At 37.8% G+C, this 19,570-nt stretch overlaps 1 protein-coding gene across 1 annotated transcript in view; it reads right to left on the bottom strand.

Annotated features, from left to right (window-relative positions):
* DCC (DCC netrin 1 receptor) overlaps positions 1–19,570 on the bottom strand; it is a gene marked incomplete at its 5' end in the record, with an annotated part of 1,142,764 nt that overhangs the window by 689,128 nt on the left and 434,066 nt on the right. The window lies entirely within an intron of this gene.

The following is a 19,570-nucleotide window of genomic DNA, read 5'->3' on the forward strand; positions in this document are numbered from 1 at the left end:
AACTTTACCTTAAATTTTGCTTTGGAAAAAAAAAGATAACTTTCCTAATGTTCGTTAAAGTAAAGAAGTATTTAATCAAGTATATATTTGCATACCCCCCTTCATGGATTACTGCTTTGTTGTGGCGAAGGAGCTTGCGTAATTCAATGAAACTATGAGCTATGCCATGCAGGGCCATCCAAGAAGGACAGGTCATAGCAGAGAGTTCTGACAAAACGTGATCCACTGGAGAAGGAAATGGCAACCCACTCCAGTATCTTTGCCATGAAAACCCTGTGGACAGTACCAAAAGGCAAAACAATATGACACTGGAAGATAAGCCCCTCAGGTCGGAAGGCATCCAACATGCTACTGGGGAAGAGCAGAGGGCTAGAACTAGTAGCGCCAGAAAGAATGAAGTGACTGGGCCAAAGCTGAAAGGACGCTCAGCTGTGGATGTGTCTGGTGGTGAAAGGAAAGTCCGATGCTGTAAAGATTCTTTCTCCATAGGAACCTGGAATGTAAGATCCATGAATCAAGGAAAGCTGGATGTGGTCAAACAAGAGATGAGAAGACCGAACATCGACATGTTAGGTATCAGCAAACTAAAATGGACAGGAATGGGTGAATTTAATTCAGATGACCATCAGGTATACTACTGCAGGCAAGAATCCCTCAGAAGAAATGGAGTAGCATTCATAGTCAATAAAAGAGTAGGAAAAGCAATACTGGGATACAATCCTCAAAATGATAGAATGATCTCAGTTCGAATCCAAGGCAAACCATTCAATATCACAGTAGTCCAAGTCTCTGCCCCAACCACCAGTGCTGAAGAGGATGAAATTGACCGGTTCTATGAAGCCCTACAGCACCTTATAGAACTAACACGAAAAAATTATGTCCCTATCATCATGGGGGATTGGAATGCTAAAGTAGGAAGCCAAAAGATAACTGGAATAACAGGCAAGTTTGGCCTTGGAGTACAAAATGAAGCAGGGCACAGGTTGATAGAATTTTGTCAAGAGAATATGATGGTCATAGCAAACACTCTTTTCCAACAACACAAGAGACGGCTCTACACATGGACATCACTTGACGGTCAACACAGAAATCAGATTGACTATATGCTCTGCAGCCAAAGATGGAGAAGCTCTATACAGTCAGTAAAAACAAGACCAGGAGCTGACTGTGGCTCAGACCATGAGCTTCTCGTTGCAAAGTTTAGGCTTAAACTGAAGAAAGTAGGGAAAAGAACTAGGCCACTCAGGTATGAATTAAATCATATTCCTGTTGAATATACAGTAGAGGTGACAAATAGACTTAAGGAATTAGATTTGATAGACAGAGTGCCTGAAGAACTATCGACAGAGGTTCGCAACATTGTACAACAGGTAGCAACCAAAACCATCCCAAAGAAAAAGAAATGCAAGAAAGCAAAATGGCTGTCTGAGGAAGCTTTGCAAATAGCTGAGGAAAGGAGGGAAGCGAAAGGCAAGGGAGAAAAAGAAAGATATGACCAATTAAATGCAGAATTCAAGAGAATTGCTAGAAGAGGTAAGAATGCCTTCTTAAATGAACAGTGCAAAGAAATAGAAGAAAACAATTGAATAGGGAGGACCAGAGATCTTTTCAAGAAAATTGGCGCAATGAAGGGAACATTTCATGCAATATAGGCATGATAAAGGACCAAAATGGCAGGGACCCAACAGAGGCAGAAGATATTAAGAAGAATTGGCAAAATTACACAGAAGAACTATACAAGAATGAGCTTAACGTCCCTGATAATCACAATGAGGTGTTCACTGACCTCGAGCCAGACGTCCTAGAATGTGAAGTGAAGTGGGCCTTAGAAAAGCTGAGCAACAACAAAGCTAGTGGAGGTGAAAGTATTCCAGCTGAGCTATACAAACTGTTAAAAGACAATGCAGTAAAAGTGCTACACTCAATTTGCCAGCAAATTTGGAAAACTCAACAGTGGCCACAAGTTTGGAAAAGATCAATTTACATTCGAATTCCAAAGAAAGGCAGTGCCAAAGAACGTTCAAACGCCTCTTGTTGTGGGTGAAGAAGGAGAGTGTAAAAGTTGGGTTGAAACTTAACATTAAGAAAACCAAGTTCAGGGCATCCGGCCCTCTCAATTCCTGGTAAATAGATGGGGAAGAAATGGAGGTAGAGACAGATTTTATTTTCCTGGGCTCCAAGATCACTGCAGATATGGACTCTAGCCAAGAAATTAAAAGATGCTTGCTCCTGGGGAGGAAAGCCATGGCAAATCTAGACAGCACACTAAAAAGCAGAGACATCACTCTGTCAACAAAAGTGCGTATAGTCAAGGCTATGGTCTTCCCAGTTGCAATGTATGGCAGTGAAAGCTGGACCATAAAAAAGGCTGAGTGCCAAAGAATTGAGGCCTTTGAACTGTGGTGCTGGAGAAGACTCCTGCGAGTCCCTTGGACTGCAAGGCAATTAAACCGGGCAGTCCTAGAGGAGATCAACCCTGACTTTTCTTTAGAAGGCCAGATCCTGAAGCTAAAACTCAAATACTTTGGCCAGCTAATGAGAAGGAAGGACTCACTGGAGAAGAGCCTAATGCTGGGAAAGATTGAGGCCAATAGAAGAAGGGGATGACAGAGAATGAGGTGGCTGGATGGAGTCACTGAAGCAGTAGGTGTGAGCTTAAATGGACTCCAGAAGATGGTAGAGGACAGGAAGGCCTGGAGGAACGTTGTCCATGGGGTCATGATGGGTCGGATATGACTTTGCAACTAACAACAACAACAACAACAACAATATTTGCATCCTACCAGCTGCAGGAACAAAATAACGAGGAAAGATAGACTAATTTGCAATTTCAGAATTCAACCAAACTCCCCAAGGTCTTTTAACTTTCCAAATCTCAACAGTATGTTGAACAAAGGAACAGCATCAAATTCATCTAAAGCAGATGCCTATCAATATCTTAAGGTCTTATTCGCTTTAGAGGGCTCAGCTTGTGTTCCACTTTACTTCTATCTTAGGCCTCTGCACATAGAAGAATTTAATTCCCAAAGGATATCAATTATTCAACAGTTTACTCAAACAAACCCATTCACAGGAAAGGAGAAGCAAATTCCAAATGCCAATGAGTCTCACCTCACATTATATATATCTAATTACATGATGTTCTTCACTGTGTCACAACACTCAGTGCAATAGCATTTCATAATGCTAAAAAAAATACAAGAAGACACCCAAACAAGAAAAAAGATACATCTGTACTGAGATTTCTCATACATTTCCTAATATGATTTGTGTGTGTGGGCGCCCGTGTGGACTAGAACTAGAACTAGAACTCATCCCCTAGTTTCTAGACTAGTGCCTTAACCGCTGTATCAGATTGGCTGTCTAATGTGATATATCCAGGGCTTTTTTTGTCATAGAATGCTCAGAACAGAGTTCCGGCACCTTTTTTGGATGGAACCTTGTAGGGTAGGCAAGGCAGGATGTATGACGCGTGTGAGCTCTGGCACCTTTTTCTTTTACAAAAAAAGCACTGGATATATCAACATGAGGGTATATTTAGATCAATGTCAAAAGAAATAAGTACATAAAGAGTATATATTTGGTACAATTTTTGAGCATATCTGCACAAACTAGATTATTGTGTAAATCCAAATTTAGCTATCACTAATTTTTAACTTTCTTTAATATTCCAGATTACACCAAAACATACAAAAAAATATACTTTAAACAATGTATCCTCCTTAACCACTAGTGTTTTTTTTTGTGTGTGCCTTAACCATTTCACCAAATTGGCTCTCTAATGGGATATAGCAACATCTAAAATATGAGCGTATATTTAGATCAATAAGTCAAAAGGAATACATATGTAAAGAGTATATTTTTTTTTTACATTTTTGGATCGTATCTGCACAAGCTGGAATATTGTGCAAGTCCAAATTTTGCTATTCACTAGTTTTTAACTTCCTTGAATATTCAAACCCAATTCTCATCTTCAGATTACACCAAAACATACAAAAAAGATACTTCAAACAATGTAACTTCTTTTTTATGGATTTTTTTTAAAAAAATTCAAAATTTAACGGTTAAGAGTTTACAGAAAGAGCATATATACAGAAGACCTCCGAAACAGGGAAGATGAGGGCTTCCAAACAATGTAACTTCCAATGGGCTTTTAAAACATGAGGTTTCTCTTAAATGTTTCAGATTTTAATGGGACAGAATAGATTGCTGATGAATACAAGCAAAAATGAAATGAGCTGGAAAGATTGATTTAGGGGGAAAACTAAGGTAAATTAGTTCCATTTACATACTCCACTCTATTTGCAAGAAAGTACAATAAGATGCTTGTTCCTTCATTTCCACCCCTGTGTCATTTTGTGGAAGATGTATTTTAAATGCACATTTCCAAAGCTTCCTAGCATGGTTGGCTAAGATCTTTAAGAATAGCATTGCAATTATATGATCTCAAACAGTTCAATTATCAGCCTGAAGTCCTTATTGATGAAATGCAATTTCCAAGTTCTGAAGCATTAAGAAAAGAAAAAAAAAATATCTTTCAAACAAATTCCAGAGACCATCTTTTTATAGCAAGATGTAATGGATTTTACATCTTTCCCACCACTCTTCTTTTTAGAGAACCCTTCTACCATGTTACTGAAAGAAAACAAATTCCTTATTTTGAAACAGTGGTGCTTTATTGCTTTTGGTATATCAAGTACATAAAGTCACAGGAGTTAAACAAAGATTAACTCTCTTTTGATGCAATTACCCCTGCCAGTGAGCTGCAATTTCAGTTATTCATATGCAGTCAAAAGCTACAGTTATCTGAAAATTGCTTTGGTATATGATGCTTAACAGCTTGAATAACTGGTGAACATTTTTTTAGAATATGAAAGGAATGGAAACCTTCTCTGAAATATAGTGCCTCAAAAATCAAAAGTAGTCCATGCATGAAAAAAACAAGTGGCAGGTGTTGTAGGGTTATATACAAAAATAATGATATGAATTCTGTCCTACAGGATGTTGAGAGCATGACCCAGCAGTTGACCCTGAGGACACAGATAAACCTCCAGGGGGCCTCAACAATCTCTAAAGAATGCAAATGACCAACTGTCTGCAAGGAGTATAAATCTTTCCATTTTCCACCATCCAGTCAGAGCTGAAGAAGCTTCTCGGATGAGAAGCAAAACGTCTTCAAAGAAAAAAACAAGAAAGTCCAGTTGCCTCATGAAAAAGCACCTTTGGAATTCCCACTCAAATGCATTGAATAAACATAAACAAACACTATTTAGATTAACAGGCAGGATTTGTAAGTTATGTCTGGGTGAAATCCTGGAAAAATCTACCACCTTCTTTTATTATTATTTATTTATTATTTAAATTTATATACCGCCCTATTCCCGTAGGACTCAGGGCAGTTTACAGGGAAAATTAAAAAAATATAGCATACAAAAATTAAAATCAGTTAAAACTATTAATTAAATTCCAGTCCCTGAAATTAAAACTAAAACCCAATTAAATTAAATTAAATTAAAACCCCTCAGTCTGGGCCAAACAGCTCAAAGAGCCAAGTTTTCAAGTCCCGGCGAATGAGCGAAGGTCGGGGGCAGTCCTGAGTTCCGTGGGAAGTTGGTTCCATAGGGCCAGTGCGCCCACAGAGAATGCCCTACCCCTGGGAATAACCCGCCGGCATTCCTTGAGAAGGCTCTCCCTGTGGGAGCGCACAGGACGATGGGAAGTTGATGCCGGCAGCAGGTGTTCCCTTAGATAGTTGCTTTTCTCCCTAAAGCAACTGTGTGAGTAACTGGTGAAAAGATAGGAGTTTAGAATACATATATAACAGATATTTATTTTATTTATTTTAATTCCATTTATATCCCACCCTTCTCCGAAGACGCAGGGCGGCTTACAAGCTTAGCAGTAGCTTGTAAGTATTAAAGACAATCTTAAATGTTCTAAAATAGAAGTGATAGAGGACAGAATTTCTTACATGGAAGTTTGTGGGAAATCAGTGAACTTCTAAAACTGATCAACTAGAAGTGGTAAAATCTCTTCAGGATCAAGTAATGAAGCTTTGATATCAAAACTATTGGGTCTTTTGGAAGATTATAGGTTTTTATAATCTGACATTTTAATAATCTTTCCTAAGAAAAAAAAAAATATTTCTCCTACATTTAAGAATTGCTGTTAGCTAGATTATTTGATTTCCCATTCATTGTCATCTAAAGTTAATGCATGTAATGGGGACACCACTAAAAATTGAGTTGCTTCCATGAAGTTTATTCTCTATTTCATGAAAATCTGCATTCTTTAAGTGATCTTTTAAAATATCTTTTCTACATGATAAAATGGAATAGGAAATAGCAGGTGTTATTTATATTAATAGGGACTCAGTTATATTACTGTCTTTGATATGGGAAACCATTAAAGCATGGGTTTGAGGTTGTTTTATGGCACAGACTTCATATGAAAAGACACAACAGTTGATTAAAATTGAATTTTTAGAGAAAAAAAACTCCAAGAAATCTTATTGCTTTATACATCGCATTTATCTCCAGACTGATATAGACTTTTTATTGCACTTCATATGACAATAAAAATAGGGAAAGGGAGAAAAATTTAATAAGTTATTGGCTTTTAAAATTAAACAAAGTAATATAATAATAGAGTTTGCACATCTATTTGAAATGTAAATGTAAAGCTGTATACGGATCCCCAACTAATCAGGAATCATTTCAATATTATTCTAATCTATATAATACTGACAAAAAATTAATCAGAAATTGTGGGAGTTCCAATACTGGAGGTTTTTAAGAAAAGATTGGACAACTATTTGTCTGAAATGGTATAAGGTTTCTTGCATGAGCAGGGGGTTGGGCTAGAAGATCTTCAAGGTCCCTTCCCACCCTGTAATTCTATTATACTAATTCTTCATCAACAGAAGATAAGATAGACACCTTTCTACAGAAAACTGGTTTGTCACATTCATCCTAAGTAGTTATATTCTTACACAATTTCTTTTGCTTCAAGAAATAGTCACTATAATTAAATCTGTGAAGTTGGAAAAAGTGCTTATCCCAATAGTTTGGGATCAAAATGCATTAGCTTGTTGCTTTCCATTTGATCTGAAGTCTATAGTGAAGCTTTTTCAAACAAATCTCTGGTTTTTAATCAGGCAGGCATTATAATTTTGCCCAAACCAGACAAGTATCAACTATTTGTTCTCCTTGCAGACCTATTTCCTTGATAAATGTGAACACTAAAATGCTAACCGCTACTTTGGCCTACAGATTACAGGGTGTTTCTCCAACTATCATCCACCCATTTCAGGGTAAATTTATACTGAGCTGTCAAACTTCTGACAACATCAGATTTTTCACTAATGTTCTTGCTACTATTCCAAACAGACACCAAGAAAGCTTCTGATATGGTCTCTTGGCTGTTTTGTGAATTGGGCTTTGATTTATGTTTTGATATCTGCAAAGTTTTATATTTGGGATTGGTATGATTTATTCAACTCCTAAATTACAAGTTTATTATTAACAATGTATCTTTTCTACGGATGAATTTATATCAAAATACACATCACACATTATTTCTCCTTTCCTTTTTAATGTGGCTTTAGAACCGCCTTGATTGTATAATTAGAGATTTTTAAAATATGAATAGAATTACAACGGGGGCCGAGGGTAAGATTTTATCACAGGCTGATTATATGTTTTATAAATAGATTTGTAATGTTCTTAATCTTATCTTATTAATGCAGTCTAGGGTTCTACATGGTATAAATCTGTTTGCTGCTATTAGGTCACAGTAGCAAATTAGAAACGTATGAAAATTGTGGGGTTGGATTCTGTTCAGCCTCCTTTGTTTATGTATGTTGGCCAAAGAAATTCCAGAAATTCTTCTCAATTGATAAATAAACTTATCTCTTGTTTTGATGCAGATTGAGAAAAAGCTAGCCAGACAATTTTAAAGTGTTGACCATCCTCAAAGAAATATGGATTTGGTTACTTCATTTCCCCACATCTCTCTCATCAGCTAATTTCATTGTATCCTTCTGTTTGTTTTTTTAAAAAATTGCACCATCAGTCATATAAATATCATGCAGAGACAGTTTGGTATAGTGATTAAGACAACAGGCTAGAAATCAGGAGACTGTGAGTTCTAGTCTTGCTTTAGGCTTGACAAATAGGCTGAGTGACATTGGGCCAATCACCAGGAGACGGTGAGTTCTAGTCCCTCCTTAGGCATGAAAGGCATGACTTTGGTCCAGTCACTCTCTTTCAGCCTAGAGCATCAGATTGGTTCAACAATCCAGTCAATTCCTGTTGCAACCAAATAGTTCAGCACTCAGTTGATACGAAAAAAGCTGACACTGCACTTGCAAGGAAACACTAGAAAGAGAGAAAAAGCCATATAAACACCAGATGCAAATAGAAATCCAGATTTCTTTATGTACCTAAGGGGACAAACAGAGAAGAGAGAGAAAGAAAATCTGGCAAACTTAGCACACACAATAATAACTTATTGTCTGGAAAACAAAGGGGCATGGTGGAGAAAAATGTAATGTGTGATAAAGTTCTGAGTCATTATCTCTAATTAACTGGTAGTGGCATCAGCTGAACTGTTGATGAGACAGAGATATGGTTGCAGACATGCTTCTAGTGAAGCAGCTAATCGATTCGATGGAATGAATGTGGGTGGCAAAGGGGAGAATGGTCATTAACTTTCTGCCAGAGAATGAGCAACTGTTATTCGCAATGACAAGGGATGGTTTGAGAACAGATATTTTTGAGATGAGCAGAGGAATTAAATCCTCAAGCACTTTTTTGATTTGAAAGGACATTCTAATTCCCCCCCCCCTTAATGGGAACTATAACACTCCAAATATCTGAGTTACAGAAGTTTTTAGATTCTGGAAAAATTGGATGGAAAGGTGGAGAGATTTAAAAAAAATGTATATAGAAATGAACAGGAGAAAATTATTGATGTAGCAATAGAGAGGAACATATGGCAATAAGGAGACATGGCTAAAGAACAGGTAGAGCAATAAGAAGACTAACTTGGAGAAGCAATGTTTTAATATCTTACAATCTATGCATAAGGTTTAACATTTAGGCATCTCCTTGGATCCAGTGTTGCTTTCCTGCTAATGGAAGACATCTTTTAGTCATGGTGGAACTGTATTGAATCTAGAACTAAACTAGTGTCCACATCCAGCTCAAGGATCCAAATAAATCACCAGGTTCATTCTGTTTCTGAAACTCTTACTGTTTATTGACTACATGGCATGGTAATGCTAAAGCAAAATTAACTCTGAGGTTCCCAGACACCAACTCATAGAATTAAACAATAATCTCTCTGGCCAAACTCCCATGCTCTCACATAAACAATTTCACTTTGTTATGGGAACTGTTTGCTTCTCCTCCACACCTGCTGCAGTGTCCTTGGAAATGTTTCAGGCTCTCACAGTCTTCATAAAGGTTTCATTTCTCCATCTAAACACTTCTAAAACAACACCTCCCCTCTCTAACTCTAATGGTAAGTTGAAAGGAAAAGGCACATAGCTGCCAAAGTTTCATTCTTGACAACTGGGATGTTGGAGAGGCAAAAAAATCTAACAATTTTACATAGCTTCTTCTTCAATCTAATTTACAATCTATCAGTGTGCATGCACACACAGATACAACCTGTCAGGTGGAAACAACCAAAACCAATCATAAGGAGTTTCAACAGGAGTTTTATTGCTAATCAACTAAGCTACATGAATCTCACCAGACTGTCTTCATTCCCTTGGAGATGGCAAGATGAGGCGTCAGAGATTCTGGGGGAGGGGGAGTCAAGTCTGTGCCATTTCCTGTAGTGCAATGGCTCCCAATCAGATTCCTGCTAACTGCAGTTTTCACCACACAACCATAGCTGGAGTTTCCACCACACAACCATAGAGATGAACCAGCCAATCAACTGTCTTGCTTCAGCTATCAATTCATACTTCTGAATAATACAACCTCTACTTCTTTCAGCAGTTCAATCGTGAAGGAGGAAGAATATGGCACTGGACATATCTGATGCCATCTGGCTTTCTTCCCCTCATGTTCATTCAGGATTGATTATCTCAGAGAAAATGTGGCTCTCACTTATTCTGTATCATGGCTAGTTAAGGAAAATCTGGAAAAAAAAGCTAAGAATTGGAAGAGGAGAAGAAGAGTAAAAATGCATTCTGAGATCATCAACAAGGCCCAATTCTTCACATGGTAGCTGAAGTTGTCAAAAAATTATTAGAGATAGAGTCTTTTTTTGGTCCCTTCTTTACAGTTGAAAGTTTGAAAGACTTCTTATGCATTCTGAAAGGTTGTTGAGAGAATAAACAGTGGCCAACCTTATAACATTTTTACTGACAATGGAATAAGACTGGAAATCAATATTCAAAGCAGTATGAGCATGTCACCAGGAAAAAAAATGCCACTTTATATTGTGTTTACTCTGTACATTTTCTTTTAATAATATGTGATAAAGTTGAAAAAAGAAAAAAAGCTTCCCAACTGGGATTCTTCCATTTTTCAAAACATATTTGTACATTTAAGATTTAAGGAAAAAAATATATATTCTTTGGTACATTGCTGGCATCACTACAAAGCCATTCAACCCTATAGATTCCCAAATTCCAAGTTTTTGCTTTTATTTTTAAAATGTAAAACTTCTTGAAAACATTTCAGAGTATTTTTATCCTGAGTGGAATGTTGTATTTTTACCCTATAGCTAATAATTCTTATAATAAGAATTTGGCACATTAAATACTGTTACCACAAAATAGTCTCACTGGATAGGATAAGCCTTATTTCCAACAAATATGCATACCAAAAGTTTGTAGTGGGACTCATTTAACAAATGAATCAAAGTTCAGAAGCTACATTTGTATGTCAACAGATAGAATGGGTTTTCATTCGCACAAGGCAAAATGTGAAGGCTACGAATACAACCTAGTATTCATATCTTGTTAACTGAAGTTCCAAACAGGCAATTAACTAATGAAGTCTAAAAATTAGACTAAATCTGTTAATTTTCACCCCCTTCTTATAGATCATATGTGAACACTAATAGTAGCCTTCAAGCAGCTTCAGTAAACATCATATTAAGCATGGAAAACTGTAATTGCATATCTTTTGCTTCCATTTGTCTAAAGATCATGAATGAACCAATCAATTATTTGTGCTGATCTTCAATAGTGTTCATTTTTCACCCTCAAAGCTGGTTGAAAAGTGATCTAATTTGTTCATAAACTCAATATATGACAACATGAGTCATTTCAAACAACCATTTAACATCATCTCTCAACTCCACAAATTTTTCTTCCTGGAAATCTTTCAGTATAATGGACATGTGGATTGAAGTAATTAGCCAGTCTGATAAATGCAATATAAATTTTCCTTTCTTATCCATCCTAATTCCCATAGATATGGCAAGATGATAATGAATCCCCCACAAACATCTGTCCATTAGTGATAGATTCGGCTCAGGAAACACATGTTACAGCTCCATTTTATCAACTAAATGAGAAAATCCTAAACTGCTGTGGAATCTCAAGTATACTGAATGTGATACATTAATACATGGCATATATCTATTAGCAACACAGCACTGGATGAATATAGGATGTAGACTATGGCCTAACTGAAAATAACATTAACAGTAGCACATAGACTTATATATTTTCCCATAGTGCATTACAGCCTTCTCTAAGCAGTTTACAGAGTCAGAATATTGCCCCCAACAATCTGGGCCCTCATTTTACCAATCTTGGAAGGATGGAAAGCTGAGTCAATCTTGAGCCCCGTCAGGATCAAACTGCAGGCTGTGGGCAGAGTTTGTCTGCAATACTCTATTCCAACCACTGCAACACCCCAGCTCTTATTATTATACCTTTGAAAGTAGCCATTGCTTTAAAACAGACATGTCAAACTTGTGATGTGACATCGCATGATGTATCGGGACTGTTTTGCCATTGCCGGCAATAGGGTGGGCACGGCTTCCGCGGCTGGCAGTTTGACACCCTGCTTTAAAAGGACTGCTTACCTGGAGAATGTAAGCTTTTCTTTAAAATCTAAATTGATCTAGTCTCCCTTTCCTCACACTTTTCACACACTAAATCTCTAACCATTTCTTGTTACTGTCTTCCCCAATGCTGATTCTACTTTTCATACCATTTACTTCCCTAATTTTCATTCATTCATTCATTCATTCATTCATTCATTCATTCATTTGTTTGTTTGTTCATTCGTTGATTTCTTCATTCAACTATTTCTGCTTTTATAAGGTTTATTTAATGTTTTATCACTTATCTGCTGTTTATATATTTATGCATAGGTGATTGCTTTCTATGTGTGAACGATAAGTAGTAAATGCAGATCACCTAATCCCATAAATGGGGTAATTAACTTTAGTCAGTAGTTATTAGTCAAATGATTATTACTTTCTTATCCTGGTCCAGCATTTTCATGGCCTCTGGTTGGTTTATGTTCTACATTCATATAAACATATGACTGTCAAACATGCAATTTATCATGGCAATGAGTCTGACTGTTGAATTCCATAAGCAAGTAAAATAGAATTAATGAATTCACTTTCCTTTGGACTGAGTTGTTCATTTTAGCAATTGTAAATTGTTCATTGCTACTGTATTTCTGCCACAGTTTATTATGAAGTCAAGAAAATTGCTAAGGAGTATTCAGAAATATTGTCTCTCTCTTTCTCTCTCTCTCGTACAGACCAATAAATGTGCACATATGAATTTCTATATGCACTTTTTATTTTCTTCACTTTCTGCAAACTGTTTGGACAGAGAAAACATGTTTTTGTGATTATTTTTCTCATTATTAAGAACAATTAACCAGTGGAACAACTTGCTTCCAGAAGTTCTGAATGTTCCAACACTGGAAATTTTTAAGAAGAGATTGGACAACCATTTGTCTGAAATGGTATAGGGTTTCCTGCCTGAGCAGGGGGTTGGACTAGAAGACCTCCAAGGTCCCTTCCAGCTCTATATTCTATTCTATTCTATTCTATTCTATTCTATTCTATTCTATTCTATTCTATTCTATTCTATTCTATTCTATTCTATTCTATTCTATTCTATTCTATTCTATTCTATTCTATTCCATTTCCATTTCCATTTCCATTTCCATTTCCATTCCATCTATTCTATTCTATTCTATTCTATTCTATTCTATTCTATTCTATTCTATTCTATTCTATTCTATTCCATTTCCATTTCCATTTCCATTTCCATTTCCATTCCATCTATTCTATTCTATTCTATTCTATTCTATTCTATTCTATTCTATTCTATTCTATTCTATTCTATTCTATTCTATATCCTATCATCTATTCTATTCTATTCTATTCTATTCTATTCTATTCTATTCTATTCTATTCTATTCTATTCTATTCTATTCTATTCTATTCTATTCTTCATTGAGTACAGGTGTACCATATCCCAGAATAGCCTCCTCTTTAACATGGGATCACTGGGGGAAGGTCATCTGGTTCTATGGGGTGCAGTAGAATCCATATAATCAGCTGTACACACCTCCTATTAGTGTGTTGGCTTGGAGGATATGACATGTGGGTGGGTTAGAACTTGTTCAACTCCACTACAGCAAGACAGAGTGGCTCTGAGTATTTGACGCTCCTGAATCTGCTGAGGTGCTACATCTTACTCTAGATTGGGTAGCACTCCCATAGACATAGGGATGCAATTTGGAGTTCCTCCAGAACTTCAGGTTCCTAATAAAATAGCAAATGGTAGCCAGGACCTGAGAGGAGTCTTTGCATAGATTCCTGGACAGAAAGGATGGACTATTACAATGTAGTCTTTATGGAGCTGCCCTTGAAGACCATCCAGACTAGTCCATTATCTGACACTGTAGTTCTGGGACTTCTAGGGGTTTGCTCATATAACACCTCTGCTGCACTGGCTTTCAGTTTCTTTCCAGATAGAATTCAAGGTGACAGTTATCACCTTTAAAGCCTTGAATGACAAAGGTCCAAGGGACAGCTCTGACTGTGTCAGTCCCAGTAGGTAGACCAGAGCAAGCAAGCAATTCCACAAGGAGACTAAAACTATTTTTATTGAGATTGGTTATAAAAATATTTCACTATTCTGAATGAAATGTTTTGGGTCCTTTCATCTGGGCAATGTTTCTTCCATATTTCCATTTAAACCTTCTTTCTTACAATCTATAAATATGCTCTGGGTCAGTGGTGGGATTCAAATATGTGAAAACCAGTTCTCTGTGTGGATGCTGCTTCCGGAAGTCTATTCTGGGCCTGGGCAACAAAAACTTAGCTACTGGTTCTGCCAAACTGGAGTGAACCAGCTGAATCCCACCACTGCTCTGGGTCCTTTCCCTTACCTGCTGTCATCTGGTGGAACCCCTGAATTATTCCTTCTCTGTAGCAGAACCTCCAAGTATTGGAGGAGGGCATAAAATCCAGTGAAACTGAACATGGATATATGGAGAAATGTTTGCTTATTGATAACCAAAACCAGGTGTTTCTGTTAATAATAATAATCCGCAAAATATTAAAATGAAAGCTGAATGCTGGAAACATAACTAAAGCCATTAATACATGGGCAGTCCCAGTGATATGTTACCCAGCTGGAATTATCAACTTAACTTAAAACACGTAAACCTTTGAATATGCACCATGCTCTACATCCACGAAGTGACATCGACAGGTTATACCTGCCAAGAAAAATAGGGGGCAGAGGGCTATTGCAAATCCACCAAATTGTAGAAGAAGAAAAATGAAGTTCGAATGACTATATGAATCAAAGTACAGAAAAAGTCCTGCAGGCTCTGAAAACAGAGAACATTATAAAAATAACAGAAACAAAGGCAGAATATAAGGAAAAATGGCTGGATGACAGATTAAATAGATGGAAAACCAAAGCTTTGCATGGACAGCATTTGAAAAACATTGAAGGAAAATGTGATAACAACTTGACATGGGCATGGCTTAAGATGGGAACCATCAAGAAAGAAACTGAAGGCCTAATACTGGCTGCTCAAGAACAAGCACTAAAAAATAATGCCATGAAAGCGAAGATACAAAAATCCACTGACAATCCAAATTGCCGACTTTGCAACAACAAAGTTGAAACTGTTTCACATCTAATATGTGAGTGCATCAAAATTGCGCAAACTGATTACAAAGCTAGACATGACCGAGTTGATAAATTAATCCACTGGGCATTGTGTAAAAAACACAACTTGCCTGTGTCCAAAAAGTCATGGGAACATAGGATGGAAAAAGTTGTTGAGAATGAGAGGGTGAGGATCTTGTGGGACTTCCGAATACAGACAGATCGCCATTTGGAACACAACATGCCAGATATCGCAGTTGTAGAGAACCGAAGAGTACAGCTGATTGATATCGCTGTACCAGGAGATGCCAGAGTTGAAGAAAAAGAACTGGAAAAAATTACGAAATATCACGACCTGGCCATTGAAACTGCACGATTATGGATGAAACATGTAACACTGATACCCATTGTCATCGGGGCACTGGGAACTATGTCCAAAAACTTTGCAAAATACATCAAGAAACTGCAGCTTCCTGCAATAGCTCCAGCAATGCTACACTACAAAAAATTGTGCTACTTGGAACATCTTACATTTTAAGGAGGTACCTGGTTGATACCTAGGATGCTGGCAGCAACCCGCGTCAACCATCAGCACCAGTCAGTTTGAATGTTCAGTTGACTGAGGTTTATGTTTAATGAATAAAAGATAATAATAATAATAATAATAATAATAATAATAATAATAATAATGATGATGATGATGATGATGATGATGTTTTTATAATATTTTTAAATCTACATCTGTCTATAGGGCAAAAATAATTTAGCACTCATTAATGATACACTGAAACACTGAAATTTATGAGAAGGGTTAATGAGAAAAAGCTGAAATATTCTTTTTTTTTTCAAAGAAAGCTTCACTTGTATAAAGTGCTGATCCCATGAAGAAACTCAACTACATAAAAACACATTAGTTGCTAAACCAACAACACAAGGTATTCCAAACAGCACCACACATTCAAAAACAAAATCAGGTTTATAAAGATGATGTATTTAAACATCCATTTCCATGTTTCCATTCCTTGTTCACTCTTTTAATAGGTCCCCTCCTTCTTCAGAGACCATTTAATGAAGCAATAAATTAATTTGTACTTTGAGTGAACTCTTGAATCCCTTTTTGTTCTCTCCCTCCTCACAAATCTATGCACACTCCAGAATTTGCATCCATTAGCATAAGATTACTTATTCTGTATCATGGCTGCATTAATTACTCTGCATTTCAGTTAGGACAAGCCTGTTGCTCCAATCAATCTCAATCTCAACATTGGGAAGAGGAATAACATAGGTTCACCTTATCAAGACAGCAAAATAGACCCAAAATGTATACCTGCTACCTTTTGGGGATGTGATATATCATCAACATCTAAAACAAAAAGCAGGCAATATGGACAGACTAATGCAAATCAGGTATCTCAATGATGTCTAGATAAATGAAATGCATTGTTTTTAGTGGAACTAAAGTGACTGTTTATCAGGGGAATGAAGTGGGATGAACCAGCAAAAGCTCCAGAAATGAAATGATATTTTTCCTAGTTTACCATCTGTACTACACCATAATATAGTGTAAGGGCCTATATACCTTTTTGGTATAAATTTGGAACCAGTTTTTGAACTATTTAATAATATTTCCAAAGTTCAGGGCTCAGTCAAATTCTTCATCTGGAACAATCTTAAGGAAGGATGTTGTTGAAAATATGAAGAAAAGAGGGATATGAATACTCACTTACACTCTCCAAATATCACAGAAATTATCTGGGCCATGAATCTAGACTGAAAGGAGTGTACTGTACACCCATCTTTTCTACACTTTCCCTTAAAAAAAGGAGGATGGACACTGGTTAAAAGTTGTCCAGTGATCCAGTGATCCCTCCTTGAGGAAGGGGTGGACCAATTCATCCTCATGTGGCAAAGCAACCACCCCCCTCTCTCAAAATGAATTCACCACTGATATTATCCACCACCCACCACCCCCGTTATCCCACTGCCCCAGCCAGCCTTAGTCAACTAGAAGAATTATAAGTGTAGGTGGCTAATTTCATGATCCTGTTCACTTCCTCAGGCCAAAAGGTTTCCAACCATTTCAAGTAACAGGATTAGACATCTGCACAAGACTTGCATCAGGAGTGAAGTCTAACTGGGAATGAATCCAAGCAATTTTGTCCAACAGATGCTTTGAAAAATGCCACATATTCTTCTAAGTGAATCTCTGGGTTCCTCCAGGCCAAAAGGGCTTGGGTCATTCAGAACATTTTTTCCAGAATCTAGCGACATAACTTACAACTAGAAAAAGAGAAATAAAATGGATACAAGGGAAAAATGCATTTCAAAACGTAGAGGTCAGACAACAATAAGAACACATATGAAGAACAGTTGCAAGAATTGGGTATGCCTAGTTCAATTAAAAGAACGAATAAGGGGGACACGATAGTAGCTTTCCAATATCTAAGAGGCTGCCAGAAAGAAGAAGGGGTCAACCTATTTTCCAGAGCACCTGAAGGAAGGACAAGAAATAATGGATGGAAACTAATCAAGGAGTGAACCAACCTAGAACTAAGAAAAGATTTCCTGACAGTGAGAACAATCAATCAGTCAAACAGCTTGTCTTTGAAAGTTGTGGGTGCTCCATGACTGGAGGGTTTTAAGAAGAGATTGGGTGACCATTTGTCCGAAATGGTATAGGGTCTCCTGTTTGAGCAGGGAAATGGATTAGAAATCCACCAAGGTCACTTCCAACTCTGTTCTGTTTATTCATTGACAAAGAATGCTTGTAAGGAAAAGTAGGTCTCAGATTGTGTTACAAGTGCACTTTTTCCCCCTGGAAAGGCATTAAAAAGTTCAACTGAACACAAAGCTTAAATTTAATAAGATAAACATGAAAAGGATAGAATCATCCACTCATATGCCAGTCCTGCTTCCTATAAACCAGACATGTCAAACACAGGGCCCGGGGGCCAGATCCGGCCCGTGAAGTAGTTTCATGTGGCTCGCGAAGCCATCCTGGAAACAGTGAGGGAACGGCCTCCACTGCCTTGGCCCTGGCCCAGAGACCCTCCTTCTGCCAGAGACCCTCAGATCTGTCCCACTCCTGCCCAGGTCCCCATAGGCACCCTTGATGTGAACGATGTAGAGCTGGCCATGCCCACCCAGTAGGCCATACGCACTCTAGCCATGCCCACCCAGTAGGACACGCCCACCCAGGCCACACCCACCCAGCTCCTTGAGGGCAACAGCAATGCTGATGCAGCCCTCAATGAAATTGAGTTTGATACCCCTGCTATAAACTCTCTCTTTTCCCTTGCCTGCTTCTAATATTCTGCTCAAAGTTTCAATTTGAGACTCAGATTCTCCCAAAATCTTACATGAAAAATTAACTGATGCTGGAAGAGTATAGAGCATTATATTGTGGGATCTGGCATGAAGCAGGTCAAACATCAGCTGGCATCAACTGTATCACCAGAACTTGCTGCTAAATAATAAATATTTGGATGGACAGTTTTCCTTCAGCAAACTTTGCCATCCATGTAGATTTTAATCAGGATGTATTTGGCTTCAGGGACGGCCAGAGGTAGCCAAGACCTTGGCATGAGATCCCCTTAAAGCAAAGTCCCATCTGCATAGCATTACCTACATGACTGGTTTTCTCCTCAGAAATCAACAAAAGCATATGGTGACTTTCCAATCTGAAAAGTATTTCGAATGGATTCCTATGCTGCAAGCCACCCCATGCTTGCTAGCTTTCTGGTTTCATTTTGAAAACCTGTTCAAGTGAATAATTTGTTGGAGGATTTAAAAAAAGAAAAGAAAAAAGAGAACTTTCTAATTGCTTTTAGGAAGTTAGAAACAAGAAGTAGACAGGGCAAGGAGACTAGGTTCCCCCCCCCCTTTCGTCTTTAAAATGAAATAATTGTAAATGTTTTATTGCACACAGGTATTCTTCGACTAAAAGGGATGCGGTGGCTCAGTGGGTTAGGACGCTGAGCTTGTCGATCAGAAGGTCAGCAGTTTGGCGGGTCGAATCCCGAGTGCCGCATAACAGAGTGAGCACCTGTTACTCTTCCCAGCTTCTTCCAACCTAGTAGTTCGAAAGCACGTAAAAATGCAAGTAGAAAAATAGGGACCACTACGGTGGGAAGGTAACAGCGTTCCGTGCGCCTTTGGCGTCTAGTCATGCCGGCCACATGACCACGGAGATGTCCTCAGACAAACGCTGGCTCTTCGGCTTTGAAACGCAGATGAGCACCGGCCCCTAGAGTTGGAAACGACTAGCACACATGTGCGGGGGAACCTTTACCTTTACCTTGATTCTTCGACTTACAACAGTTTGCTTAGTGACCATTCAGTTACAATGTCACTGAAAAAGTGACTTATGACCCTTTTTCACACTTACAACTGTTGAAGCATCCCCAACCTCATGTGATCAAAATTCAAATGGTTGGCATC

The sequence above is a fragment of the Vipera ursinii genome (assembly GCF_947247035.1).
Source record: "Vipera ursinii genome assembly, chromosome: 2".
NCBI lineage: Eukaryota > Metazoa > Chordata > Lepidosauria > Squamata > Viperidae > Vipera > Vipera ursinii.